Source organism: Chiloscyllium plagiosum, chromosome 6 (assembly GCF_004010195.1).
Source record: "Chiloscyllium plagiosum isolate BGI_BamShark_2017 chromosome 6, ASM401019v2, whole genome shotgun sequence".
Classification (NCBI taxonomy): domain Eukaryota; kingdom Metazoa; phylum Chordata; class Chondrichthyes; order Orectolobiformes; family Hemiscylliidae; genus Chiloscyllium; species Chiloscyllium plagiosum.
The window spans coordinates 14,511,394-14,525,215 of NC_057715.1; positions in this window are offsets into that span (position 1 = coordinate 14,511,394).

Here is a 13,822-nt window from a genome sequence, read left to right on the forward strand (position 1 = left end):
GATGGCCTCCTTCTTTAAAGACCGCAATTTCCCTCCCACGTGGTTGAAGATGCCCTCCAACACATCTCATCCACGTCCCACATCTCTGCCCTCCAAACCCACCCCTCCAACCACAAAAAGGACAGAACTCCCTGGTCCTCACCTTCCACCCCACCAACCTCTGCATAAATCACATCATCCACCAACATTTCCACCACTTTCAAAAGGACCCCACCTTCCCCACCCCTATCTGCTTTCCACAAAGACCAATCCCCCTGCGACTACCTGGTCAGGTCCATGCTCCCCCAACAACCCACTCTCCTCTCCCAGCACCTTCCCCTGCCACCACAGGTGTGCCCACATCTCCCTCCTCACTTCCGTCCAAGGCCCCAAAGGAGCCTTCCACATCCATCAGAGTTTCACCTGCACTTCCACAATTGTCATTTATTGTATCCATTGCTCCCAATGCAGTCTCTTCTACACTGGGGAGATCAGATGCCTTCTTGCAGAGTGCTTCAGAGAACTTCTCCAGGACAACCACCCCAATCAACCCCACCGCCCCATGGCGGAACATTTCAATTCCCCTCCCACTCTGCCAAGGACATGCAGATCCTGGGCCTCCTCCATCGCCACTCCCTCACCACCCCACACTTGGAGGAAGAACGCCTCATCTTCCAGCTCGGGACCCTTCAACCCCCTGGCATCAATGTGGGCTTCACCAGTTTCCTCATTTCTCCTCCTCCCCCCTTATCCCAGTTCCAATCTTTGAGCTCAGCACCTCCCTCATGGCCTGTCCCACCTGTCAATCTTCCTCCTACCTATCCGCTCCACCCTCCTCTCCGACCTATCACCTTTACTCCCATCTCCATCCACCTATTGCACTCTCAGCTACCTTTTCCCCAGCGCCACCTCCTTCCCATTTATCTCTCCACCCCAGAGGCTCCCAGCCTCATTCCTGATGAAGGGCTTTTGCCCAAAACGTCGATTTTCCTGCTCCTTGGATGCTGCCTGACCTGCTGTGCTTTTCCAGCACCACCTTAATCTTGACTCGGATCTCACACAAAGTTGAGGCAGAGTACAGGAAAGAGATGGAGAGCTTGAGTAAAGTCAACAATCCCTCCCTTAATGTCAGCAAAACGAAGGAGCTGGTCATTGACTTCAGGAAGCAAAGTGGAGGACATGCCTCAGTCTGTATCAATGGTGCTGAGGTGGAGGTGGTTGAGAGCATCAAGTTCCTTGGAGTAAATGTCACCAACAATCTGTCCTGGTCCATCTACGATGACACTACAGTCAAGCACACCATCACCTCTACTCCTCAGAAGGCTAAAACGGTTTGGTATGTCCAAAGTGATTCTTCTAGGAGAAAGTGAGGAAACTGCAGATGCTGGAGATCAGAGCTGAAAATGTGTTGCTGGAAAAGCGCAGCAAGTCGGGCAGCATCCAAGGAGCAGGAGAATCGATGTTTCGGGCATGAGCCCTTCTTCAGCCCTGAAGAAGGGCTCAAGCCCGAAACGTCGGTTCTCCTGCTCCTTGGATGCTGCCTGACCTGCTGTGCTTTTCCACCAACACATTTTCAGCAAAGTGATTCTTATCAATTTTTATAGATGCACAATATCTGGATGCATTACAGCTTGATATGACAACTGCTCTGTCCAAGATCACAAGAAATTACAGAGAGATGTAAATGCAGCCCAGTCCATCATGAAAGCCAGCTCTCCTTTCATTAACCCTATCCACACTTCTCACTGCCGCAGGAAAGCAGCCAACATAATCAAAGACCCCTCCTACCCTGGTTATATTCTCTTCCAGTCGGGCAGCATCTGAAAGGCAGGAGTGTCGATGTTTCAAGCAAAAAAGCTAATGCCCGAAACGTCGATTCTCCTGCTCCTTGGATGCTGCCTGACTGGCTGTGCTTTTCCAGGACCACACTCTCGACTCTGATCTCCAGCATCTGCAGTCCTCACTTTTTCCTATATTCTCTCTCACCCTATCCCATCTGGCAGAGGATATGCAAGTTTAAAAGCACCTACCAACAGATTCAAAAACAGCTTCTTACCCACTGTTGTCAGACTTATGAGCTGACCTCTCATGTATTAGAGTTGATCTTTCCCTGCACCTTCTCTGTAGCTGTAACACTATATTCTGCAAGATGTTTGATGGCCCTGATGCACATATTTAAGTCAAAGGTGGAGAAAAGAAAAACTGATAGCAAGTTTTGAGAGGATTTGTAGCTCAGGTTGAAGTCCTGGATGTGGGTTTGCTCGCTGAGCTGGAAGGTTTGTCTTCAGACATTTCAGCACTATACTAGATAACATCTTCAGTGAGCCTCTGGATGAAGCACTGGTGGTATAGCCTGCTTTCTATTTATGTGTTTGGGTTTCCTTGGGTTGATTATGTCATTTCCTGCATTGAGCCTCTCCTCTTCCTCCCCAGTGGTTTCCAGGTCTTCCTTAGGCTCTATTTCCTCAACCCCATTGTGTATTAGAGAGTCAGAAAGAGGGAGAGAGGATAGGTCTGTCTGGAAGAGGGTGCAATGTTTGGATGAGAGGCTTTTGTTTACATATTCATGCGATGGGGGCTTTGTTAGCTGGGGGAGCCTTCATTTCCCATCCCTAATTACCCTCAAGAAGGCAGTGGTGAGCTGTCTCCTAGGCCACTGCAGTCTGTGGGGTATACGGACAACCATAATTCAAGAAGTAAGTTCCAGGGATTTGAGCCAACAGCACTGAAGGAACGTCAGTATATTTCCAAGTCAAGGTGGTGAGTGGCTTGGAGGGGAACTTACAGGTGCTGTAGCTCCTATGTATCTGCTAGCCTTGTCCTTCCAGATGATGGAGGCCTCAGATTTGGAAGATGCTGTTGCAGGAGGCTTTGTGAGTTTTAGATTTAGATTACTTACAGCGTGGAAACAGGCCCTTCGGCCCAACAAGTCCACACCGACCCACCGAAGCACAAACCACCCAGACCCATTCCCCTACACCTCACACTACGGGCAATTTAGCATGGCCAATTCACCTAACCTGCACATTTTTGGACTGTGAGAGGAAATTGGAGCACCCGGAGGAAACCCACGCAGACACGGAGAGAATGTGCAAACTCCACACAGACAGTCACCTGAGGCGGGAATTGAACCCGGGTCTCTGGCCACTGTGCCACCATGCTGCCCAAGTTACTGAAGTCCATCTTGTGGTACACACTGTTGCCACTGTGGGTTGATAATGAAGGGGGTGAATGTTGAAGGTGGAGGATAGGGTGCCAACTAAGTGGGTTGCTTTGTTCTAGATGGTGTCAAGCTTCTTGAGTGTTGTTGGAGCTGCACCCATCCAGGTTGGTGCCGAAGGGCCTGTACTGCGCTGTAATGTTCTAACTTCTTATGTCTGACTTGAGCCTTGTAGATGGCGGACAGGGTCTGGGGAGTCAGGAGGTGCGTTACTCAGTTACTGAGCTGGAGGGTTCCTAGCTTCTGACCTGCCCTCAAAGCCACAGTATTTATGTAGCTAATCAATGTCAATGGTAACTCTCAGGAGAGTGTGGGTCAGCTTTGGTAAGGAAGGGTGGACAAGAGTGTTTCTTTTTTCTTTATTCTGTAAAAGGAGGAGGGTGTCACTGGCTAGGCAGCATTTATTGCCCATCCCTAATTGCCCAGAGGGCAGTTGAGAGTCAACTGTGGGTTGAAATTGCTGTGGGTCTGGAGTCACATGTAGGCCAAACCAGGTAAGGATGGCAGACTTCCATCCTGAAAGGACGTTAGTGAACCAGATGGGTGGATGAGGATGTGGTTGAGTGTGAGTGCAGGCATGTGAAACTGTGAGTACATCTGGGTGTTTGTGAGTGTGGGTAAATGACTGAAAGTGGACATGGGCGAGGGTGAATGAGGGTGGATAAAGTGAATGTGGGTGGATGAGGCTGAGTGAAGTGGATGAGGGTAGGTGAGGATGAGAGCATTGGCTGACCAGGCGTCATTTCTCCAACCGACATTCTGTTCAGGCCTGGCTCTCCACTAGTTGTTATCCACAGCAGCGTAGCTGTCTTCTTCTTTCAGTTCCACCACCTTCATCTCCTCCTTTTCCTCTCCACTGATCTTGTCATGATTCTACGTATAAGAAGTCACGGACCTGACGCACTAGCTTTGTTCCTCTTGCCACTGATGCTGATAGATCTGCTAAATATTTCCAGCATTTTATTGTTATTTCAGAAAAACAATGTTGTTGGGAATGATTATCTCGTGTGACAATCTGTTCGTTTAGAATGTAGCCACTCACCAGCTGACATTTAATCGGATGTGTAAATAAACTATCCAACATAACTGTACAATGGTAAAGTTAGTGTTATCAATTTTTTATAGCATTTCTTTTGATTTACAGGCTTTTCCTTATCTGCAGATGACAGTGTGTTGCATTTCTTGCACTAACACACAGGAGATGCAGTCGCTTCATTGTAACACAGTAAGGCTATCTCCGATACGTTTGAAACACTGTAGAATTGTGAGAAAATACAATCACCAGAATCTAGTACACCCAAGAAACCAAATTAAAGCTTATTTCAAAGTTGCAAAGCATTTATAAATTCATAGGCAGAATTGACTTTATCTGGTTACAGAACCATATTAAATGAAAAGCAAGAGCATTAACGCATAATTTTCAAAGGTGATCCACCTGTCATGAATGCACTGTTGTTGTGTTGCCATAGTCTTACCTGACTATAGGGGCTGCTCTCTCATTCAAGAGAAGCGACTGGTGGTGACTTAACCTGAGGACCACCAGACCTCAGGCAAGGGAAGAGGTTGACAAGGAGAGTCTTTCATGGTAACCTCAAACCAGTGATGGGAATTGAACCCACGCTGTTGATATCTGAAGAACAATTTGACAATCAGTTTCAGGGGTGGGGGGTGTAATGAAGTGATAAACACATTCTGAAGCTAAAGTATGAATGAAATGTGGTAGCAGGCCATTTAACCACGATTGACTTGGTAATCTTTATTCCAACCCTAATTTTTTTTGTACTTGATTCTTTCATTTGCCTCAAGCATCACTTGCATTCCCTGTTCTGATAATCCACTATTTAGAAAAAGAAACCTTCTAACTTCCTAAATAAAAACAAAAAGATCTGCGGATGCTGTAAATCAAAAACAAAAACAGAAATTGCTGGAAATGCTCAGCAAGTCTGGCGGTGTGTCTGTGGAGAGAAATCAGAGTTAACATTTCAGGTCTGGTGATCCGTTCTGAGGAAGAAGTGGAATTTGGCAGCGAAATTGATGAATTTTTCCAATTCTGGACAACAGAGGGAAGCAATATCGTGGTGTCATCAGTTTACTGGAGAAAAAGTTGTTGGAGGGCATTCTCGATTAGAACTGAAACAAGGAATGTTCGACATTCTCCACAAAGATTTCCACATACAAAATGTCTACCCGAAATGTTAGCTTTGCTTTCTCTCTACAGATGCCGCCTGACCTGCCGAGTTTTTCCAGCACTTTCTGTTTTTGTTTCTGTTTTCCAGCATCCACGGATCATTTGGGTTTTTTTGAGAAAAGGAGAGTGTAAGAGAGGGGAGAGGAGAGAGAGAGAATAGTAACAGAGGAAGTGAATAGGATAAAGAGAAGTAGAAGTTGACGTTTGCACATCTCTGGAGCGAAGCTAAGAGGAAACAAAAATAAGGAAGAGGCTTGCCCTGTGAACAATGTAGAATGTGAGTTGCATAACTTTTTGGAACATGATTAAATGTCAAAATGTCACTGTTCCAGTACCTTGCTCAATACCAGGCAATAACTTTTAATTGATTGTATTTTCCCATGATCTGAAGATCTTTATAGATAAAGAAGGTCATTTAACCCAACTTAATTCATCCAAGCAGAAAGACCCGTCAGTATCAATGATGCATCTGTTTGTTTCTTAACTTGCTTTTTGCCTCTTCCACCTCACTTTGATGTCCCGCATTTATGTTAAAATCAAAAATGAGTTTCGGATGTCAATCACAAAATGACTTAAACAGGATGGAGCATGTGTTCAATTCCCATGCCGTATTCTAATGCTGAGTTCTGGAGTTATTTCTGCACCATTTACAATTGCCTGTTCAACTCAGGTTACTGCTTTCTACCTCAAAAGACTGTGTCTCTCCATTCTTCCCATACACCCTCAGCACTGGGATTGATCTTTCCAGTGGGAATTGAATTGGGTATTCTTGAGAGTTTTTGAATGGTTCTAAATGGTGAGCTTGATTTTCAAGGCAATAACATCACTCCTTAATCTCCCATTTCCTCCCTCTACTACCAAATAATAAAGTGATTTCTCTGGAAAGTCTCGGTGTGCAAAGTCATCAAGCAGAAATAAATCTTGGTCCCCATTTTACAGCCCATTCTCTTTTCTATCTTTTGATGGAGGGGTCAGCATTTGGCAGTGGGTGTAAATCCTACTTTCCTGATCATAGGCGGGTGGTACAACTTGATTTTCACCTAGAGCTTGCCAATTTCTTGTGAAATCTTCAGGATTTAAACTTTAGTTGTCCCAGGTATGGCTCCAAGTAGTACCTCAGGAGAGAGAGGATATCGTCTTTCATTTCTCGTGAACACATTTGCTTGTGAGTTACAAAAATGTTGGAGAGAACAAAGATTTCTTGGTCTGGCTGAGCAGTTGTGGAAGCAAAGTCGAGTGAGGAAACACCCGTGTGTGCATGTATATTTAATCAAGATTGATAATCCTCCTTATAAGGCAAGATCCCTGGAATCCTGAAGAAATGAGTGTGAACCCAGTGTTGTCTGCAACGATAAACTAAGTTTTCGCTTTGGGATTACCAGCCTAAGAACCTCTTGTCTAGAAAGATTAATGGGTGAGGGTGAATTTGTAGGCTGGGTAATGTACAAGACTCAGATCAATGAGAGTTTCCACAAAGGCATTTCAGCAAAGTCCAGACTTCACTTACATGCAAAGTGTTTCTCACAGTCAGGCCATTGCAATGAAGCAGGAGAAAGTGAGGACTGCAGATGTTGGAGATCAGAATTGAAAAGTGTGGTGCTGAAAATAGCACAGCAGGTCAGGCAGCATCTGAGGAGCAGGAGAATTGATTTTTTGGGCATAAGCCAATTCCTAATGAAGGGCTCATGCCCGAAACGTTGACTCTCCTGCTCCTCGGATGCTGCTTCAGCTGCTGTGTTTTTCCAGCACCACACTTTTCAATTGCAGTGAAGCAGTCTAGGAAGAATGTCATACAGTCACTGTCAAAGTAAAGCACAGGTGGCACGGTGGCTCAGTGGTTAGCACTGATACCTCATTGCACCAGGTACCCTGGTTCGATTCCACCTTTGGACGACTGTCTGTGTGGAGTTTGCACATTCTCTCACAGTCTAAAGATGTGCACATTAAGTGGATTGGTCATGCTAAATTGCTCACAACGTTCAGAGATGTGTAGGTTAGGTGGGTAGCTATGGGAAGTGCAGAGTTAAAGAGATATAGGGTAAGAAGTGGATCAGGCTGTGATGCTCTTCAGAGGGTTAGTGTGGACTTGATGGGCTGAATGCCCTGCTTCCACACTGTAGGGATTCTGTAAAGCAGTCTGGCAAGAGTATTCTGCAGGAAGTGTTGAATAAAGCATTTGCGAAGAGTTTACAGTGTGTGTGCATCAAGGTTTTTTTGAATAAAGTATATTTTTGCAAAATAAAATCTGGGAAGAGTAACCTGCAATCAGTAGCACAGTGAGGCAGACTGGAAACTGTTAAAAAGTAATGTGGGCAAGAGGGAGAAGCTGATTGGGTGAGTAAGGTCAAGTGAGTATTTATATTATCTTATGACTTTATTTGTACTGTATAGTATTTACTTTGGGTTTATAGTTTGTAAGGACAATAGTGAGGATGTCTCGAGAAGAAAGGCCTTGAGTAATTACATTAATGGATTTTAAGAGTAACCTAAGGTTTTAATTTAAGGGGGTGAGTCATGAAATGGGAATTGTTTGTTCCTCCTACTCTACGTGGGAAGTCGGGCACAGTTCCAGCACCCAGGACCAGAAAACACGTAAGAATTTTAGATTACATTACAGTGTGGAAACAGGCCCTTCGGCCCAACAAGTCCACACCGACCCGCCGAAGCGCAACCCACCCATACCCCTACATTTACCCCTTACCTAACACTACGGGCAATTTAGCATGGCCAATTCACCTGACCTGCACATCTTTAGACTGTGGGAGGAAACCGGAGCACCCGGAGGAAACCCACGCAGACACGGGGAGAACGTGCAAACTCCACACAGTTAGTCGCCTGAGGCGGGAATTGAACCTGGGTCTCCGGCGCTGTGAGGCAGCAGTGCTAACCACTGTGCCACCGTGCCGCCCACACGGTGAAGAATGTGTGAAGTGGATTCACATCCCAGGACCCTGTGGAGCATTCGGGGGGACTGAAAGCATTTTGGATGGCATGTGTGGCGAGATGGTCACTCTGCAGCTTAATCAAATCATTAATGATACCATAGAGGAGTGTGTACAGGATGGCCTTCTGCATCAATATGTTATGAAACCAACTACAGAACAGGTTATCTGAGACTGGATATTGTGCAATGAGAAGGAAATAACTGGCAATCTAGCTGCCTGAGGCTCCTTGAGAAAAGGGGAGCATAATATCATAGAATTAATTAAAATGGAGAGTGAGTAATTGATTCTGAATCCTGAAACTAAATGAAGGATAACACAATGGTAATGACGCAGGAGCTGGCTATGATAAATCAGAGAATGTTACTTAAAGGGATGATGATGGACAGGCAATATCAAACATGTAAAAAGTGCATGAAGGAATTGCATCAATTATTTATTCCTGTCTGGCATAATAATGCAATGGGAAAGTTCGTCCAACCATGGCTAGCAGGGGAAATTCGGGATAGTCTTAGATCCAAGGAAGAGGCCAACAAAGCAGCCAAATGAACAACAGACCTGAGAAATGGGAGCAACTCAGATTTCTGAAAAGGAAGGCAAAGGGATTGATTGCAAAAGGAGAAAGTAGAGTATAAGCCTGTGGAAAACATAGAAACTGATTGTAAAAGCTTCCAAAGGTGTGTGAAGGAAAGAAGATCAGTGAAGGCAAATCTGTCACCGGTCTCTTACAGTCGGAAACAGAGGAGGTTATGATGGGGACCAAAAAGATGACAGATCAATTAAATAAATATTTTGGTTTTGTCTTCATGATGGAAGACAAATAGTATCCCAAAAATATTAGGGAAGATAAGGTTTAATGAGAGGGATGGACGGAAGGAAATCAGCATGTGTATGGAGATGGTGTTGGGGAAATTGATGGGATCTTAAGTCCAATAAATTCCCAAGGCCTGACAATCTATATCCCAGAATACTTAAGGAAGTAGCCCTAGAAATAATGAATGCTTTGTGGTCATCTTTCAGGATTCTATAAACTCTGGAACAGTTCCTACGGATTGGAGCATAGCTAATGTCACCTCATTATTTAAAAAAGGTAGATGCAGAGAAAACAGGGAATTATAGACTGGTCAGCCTGATGTCAGTAATGGGGAAAATGCTAGTGTCCACTAGGTTTATATAGCAGTGTACTTGAAAAACAATGACAGAATTGGATAGAGTGAGCTTGTGGGTGCAGCAGGTGGTGAAGGAGGCAAATGGTACGTTGGCATGTTAGCCTTTGTAGTGAGAGGATTTGAATACAGAAGTGGGGATATCTTTCTGAAATGTTTTAGGGGCTTGGTAAGACCTCACCTGGAATATTGTGTACAGTTCTGGTCTTGCTGTCTGAGGGAAGGATGTTCTCACTAAGTGACGAATGCAACAAAGTTCAACTTGACTAAATCCTGGGATGGCAGGACCATATTTACTGGGATTTAGAAGAATTCTAATTTAATTGCAAAAGGAGAAAAGGAAGTAAGTATAAAACAACAAACTGTCATATCCCCTCCTAGCTTTGGTCAATATTTATTTTTTCAGGTGTAACTGAGTATCCTTAGGTTCTTGAGATGCTGCTGCTCCTTTAACAAGGTTATGTGGTCCTCAGCGTTTTTTCAGGAGCTCATAAAGACACAGGTTCCAAAATGTCTGGGGTTGATCTTCTTGAAGAAGCTTTTAAGTTAGTGAAAAAAAAATACACTTGTACAATGAAAGGGGAGTGGCCAATTCTCCCAGCTCAGCTTTTCTCTGGCTTGGTTTGGTTTGGGTTCCGAGCTGCCAGTCAGTTTTTTGAGGCCACTGGTCAAAGACACAGTGACATGGAAGAAGGTGTTCCATGCTGAATCTCACTGCCAACTCTGTCTCCCTCTCTCTTGTAAGACCCTGTTTGATTTTACCTTTTTTTTGCCAAGTGGTGTTTATGGGGACTGTTGCAGGAATTTGGAACAGCAATATTAAGCTGGGATAGACTGTTAGGTCTTCGGAGAGGTTAAGTTATTTTATATTCTGTTCTCTTTTGTTTGCGTTTCATTTGGTAATCTTGCAAATAAATTCCGTTTTGTCTAAAATTAAGTGGTTGGAGCAGCTGCATCACTGTTGGATTATCCACTGTACAACTGCTTCAAACAACTCACAAAGTTAGGGTCTGGGCTAATTTCCTGAAATGTTTTGAGGAGGTCTGGCCTGGTCAATAACATTCTGCACAGGGTGTTTGCAATTAGATTTGATTTCCTGGCAATGTGAGTGATGTTTAGGTAGTATGGTTGGAGGAACAAACTGCCATAGAATAACCGAGAAAGTTACATCGTTAAAGTTCAGAAAGAGACTCAGGTTGTCTTAGAAAGATAAAACCATAGAAATGAGAGACCAGAGTAGGCCAATCAGCCCATTGAGCCTACTCAGCCATTCAATATGATCATGGCAGATCATCCAACTCAGTCCCCTGTTTCTGCCTTCTCCCCATACCCCTCAATCCCCAGTATCTAACTCCTTCTTGTAAACATTTTAGTGTTTTGGCCTCACCTGATTTCTGTGGCAGAGGATTCCACAGGCTCAGCACTCTCTTAGTGAAAGGAATTCTCCTAAATTGGCAACCCCACACCCATCAACTGGCAGTGGGACCAGCTGTCCTCCATTTACCCTGTCAAGTTCTGTTAGAAATGTATAGGGTTCTTTGAGATACCCCCTTTGTACTTCTAAACTCCAATAAATGTCATCCTGACTGATCCAATCTCTCTTCATGCATTAGTCCCGGCATCCCAGGAGAAGTTGACAGAGAAATATCAAACATTTATTTCTGGGGGCAGTAACAACTTCTGGAGAACCAGAATGAGAGGTGACCTAAGACTGAGAAAGGTGTTGTCGATATCACATTGTAAACATTGTTTACAGTAGCTGAGTGGTTAGCACTGCTGCCTCACAGCGCCAGAGACCTGGGTTTGATTCCAGCCTGTGGCGACTGTCTGTGTGGAGTTTGCACATTCTCCCCGTGTCTGTGTGGGTTTCCTCTGGGTGCTCCTGTTTCCTCCCACAATCCAAAGATGTGCAGTTCAGGTGAATTGGCCGCGCTGTTAGGTGCATTAGTTAGGGGGAATGGGTGTGGGTGGGTTATTCTTTGGAGGGTCAGTGTGGACTAGTTGGGCTGAAGGGCCTGTATCCACACTGTAGGGAATTTACTCTAATCTACTCTAATTAGAGTTAACGTATTATCATTTCCAGTTAGATCCAAGATAAATGTGTTGTCTGCTGTCATGGGGAGTAAGACAGAGGAGGCCATTTGAAGTCAAGTCACCACCTTCCCTTAAACCTGGAAATGGCATCGAAACAAAGCAGTTCCAAATTTTCAGGTTTGTGTAATCTGCAGCCAGTTGGGATTCTTTCACTTTAAGGAGAGAAAGCCACTGTATGGAATACAGGCGGGAGTGCAGTCAACTCCAAGACCACATTTGTGAGGATTTAGAATCAGGCCGGAAAGTTTGCATGTCTGAAATTAGAGGGACAATCCTCCAGACAACTCTCATGTGGAAGATAGTGTGAGTAAAGCAAAAATGCAGAATTAAAACCTTTGGGAGCTGTGAAACACTTTGGATTGGGGGTTCTAGGAGATTGGATTGGCGAAAGTGAGGACTGCAGATACTGGAGATCAGAGTTAAGAGTGTGGCGCTGGAAAAGCACAGCAGGTCAGGCAGCATCCGAGAAGCAGGAGAATCGATGTTTCGGGCTTAAGCCCTTCATCAGGAATGAGGCCAGGAGTTTGGATACCTCTGAAGAGATTAAATAATGTAACAGTTTTCAACTTGTAATTAAATGTAGAAAGGGGGCAAATCCAAAGTATAAGTTTCATATGAAAAGAAAATTTTGTTTAATTAAACCTTTAGTCATTAAAGTTATTCAAAAAAACATGAAATCCTTATGTGGTACCCTTTTAGCTAATGACTGTTATCGGTCTCTATGGAGATTGTAATGAAAGCCAGTATACACGTAATGAGTTATCAGAGCACAACAACCGTTGTGGTCTGTGTGACCTCAAATGCTGCAGTGAGTTTTCTGACAGCACACGAATAATTCAAAGTAACAAAGGCAACCAGTTCTACACTCTTCATCTCTGGGCACCTTTGAGATTACCTTGATTAGTAATCTTTTATTTATTGATGAAAAAGAGAGGACCTAGGCAACAAACATCATCAAATCAATTTTTACTCATTGAGTTATCAACATCACTGTTATTAAAACCGGGAGTGTTCTTGCAACAAAGTCTGAGATAACACCACAATGTTCTTGCAGTTTGAAGAAAGAAAGTTACTCTTAAATTATAGAAAGACAAACAGAACAGGTTATGTACGCAGTAGCTGCGTATCTAATTGCATTGTTAAGTTTCTTCACATTTAAGGCAATATTTTGCAAATACTGATCATGCGTTTTTCTCCTCGTCTTCCACATCAATCCAATGGAAACATTGTTTCTCACCCTTATCTATTATCAGAGAAACATAAATGTTTTTAGCAGAAAGAAGAACTTGCATTTCGATAGCACCAGCTTCTGAAGTTCTGTTGTTTGCGTGCAATTTTCTTGTCTGCTTTTGTATGTGTGTTACATGAGCAGATCATGTATTTCATGATGGGGGTTAAGAGATAGACTTTGGTCACTATTTTAAAAAAACAGTAGTATTTTTTGCACCCATTTTTGTTTAATGTCTCAAACAGTCAACAAACATTGAAAATCCAGGTAGATTTCTCACATGCCCCCTGCACTGTGCCAATTAGTGCCAATATGGAATGAAGCACTGTATCAGGAAAGGAAGCTTTTGAATTTCTTCCTATTCGCACTACTGCAGGATATGCGTGTTGATAAGTAATATAGACCCTGCATTCATTCAGTGCCTTTCACAAACTTAGGACATCCCAAAGTATTTCACATCCTTAAGAACTGAAATGTCGGCAATATGGAAACACAATAGAACATTTGCAGACAACTAAACTCTCACAGACTGCAATGTGATAATGACTAGACCATCAATATTTGAATTGATGTTCACAAGCACCTTAAACTGGGCACGAGAGTAAATTCTTAACTTCGTCTTCAAAAGAAGATTCATCCAGGAAACTAGACAAGCCCCCACTTTAAACTTTTATCTGAAATTCAGGATCTCCAATATTCCCTATCTTCGGACGATCAATTTGGATAATGTGCTCATGTCTCTGACCGAATCTTAGATTCTACAACTGTTTAACATAGAGTTGCTGCACACTGAGCCACAAAGGTTCGCAGTTTAATTTACCTCTAACTGGTTTTGTTATTATGTAAGATGTTTGCTTCTGATGAAATCACCCACCAGCAGCATGTTCAAAGGACTGCTCAAGGGAAAATCATATTCACTAATTATGCTAACAGATGGTTTGAAATTTAGCCTGGTGTTTCGACATTTCCTGCCTTCTTAGTCATTTCTAAATAGGTTTGAACTCG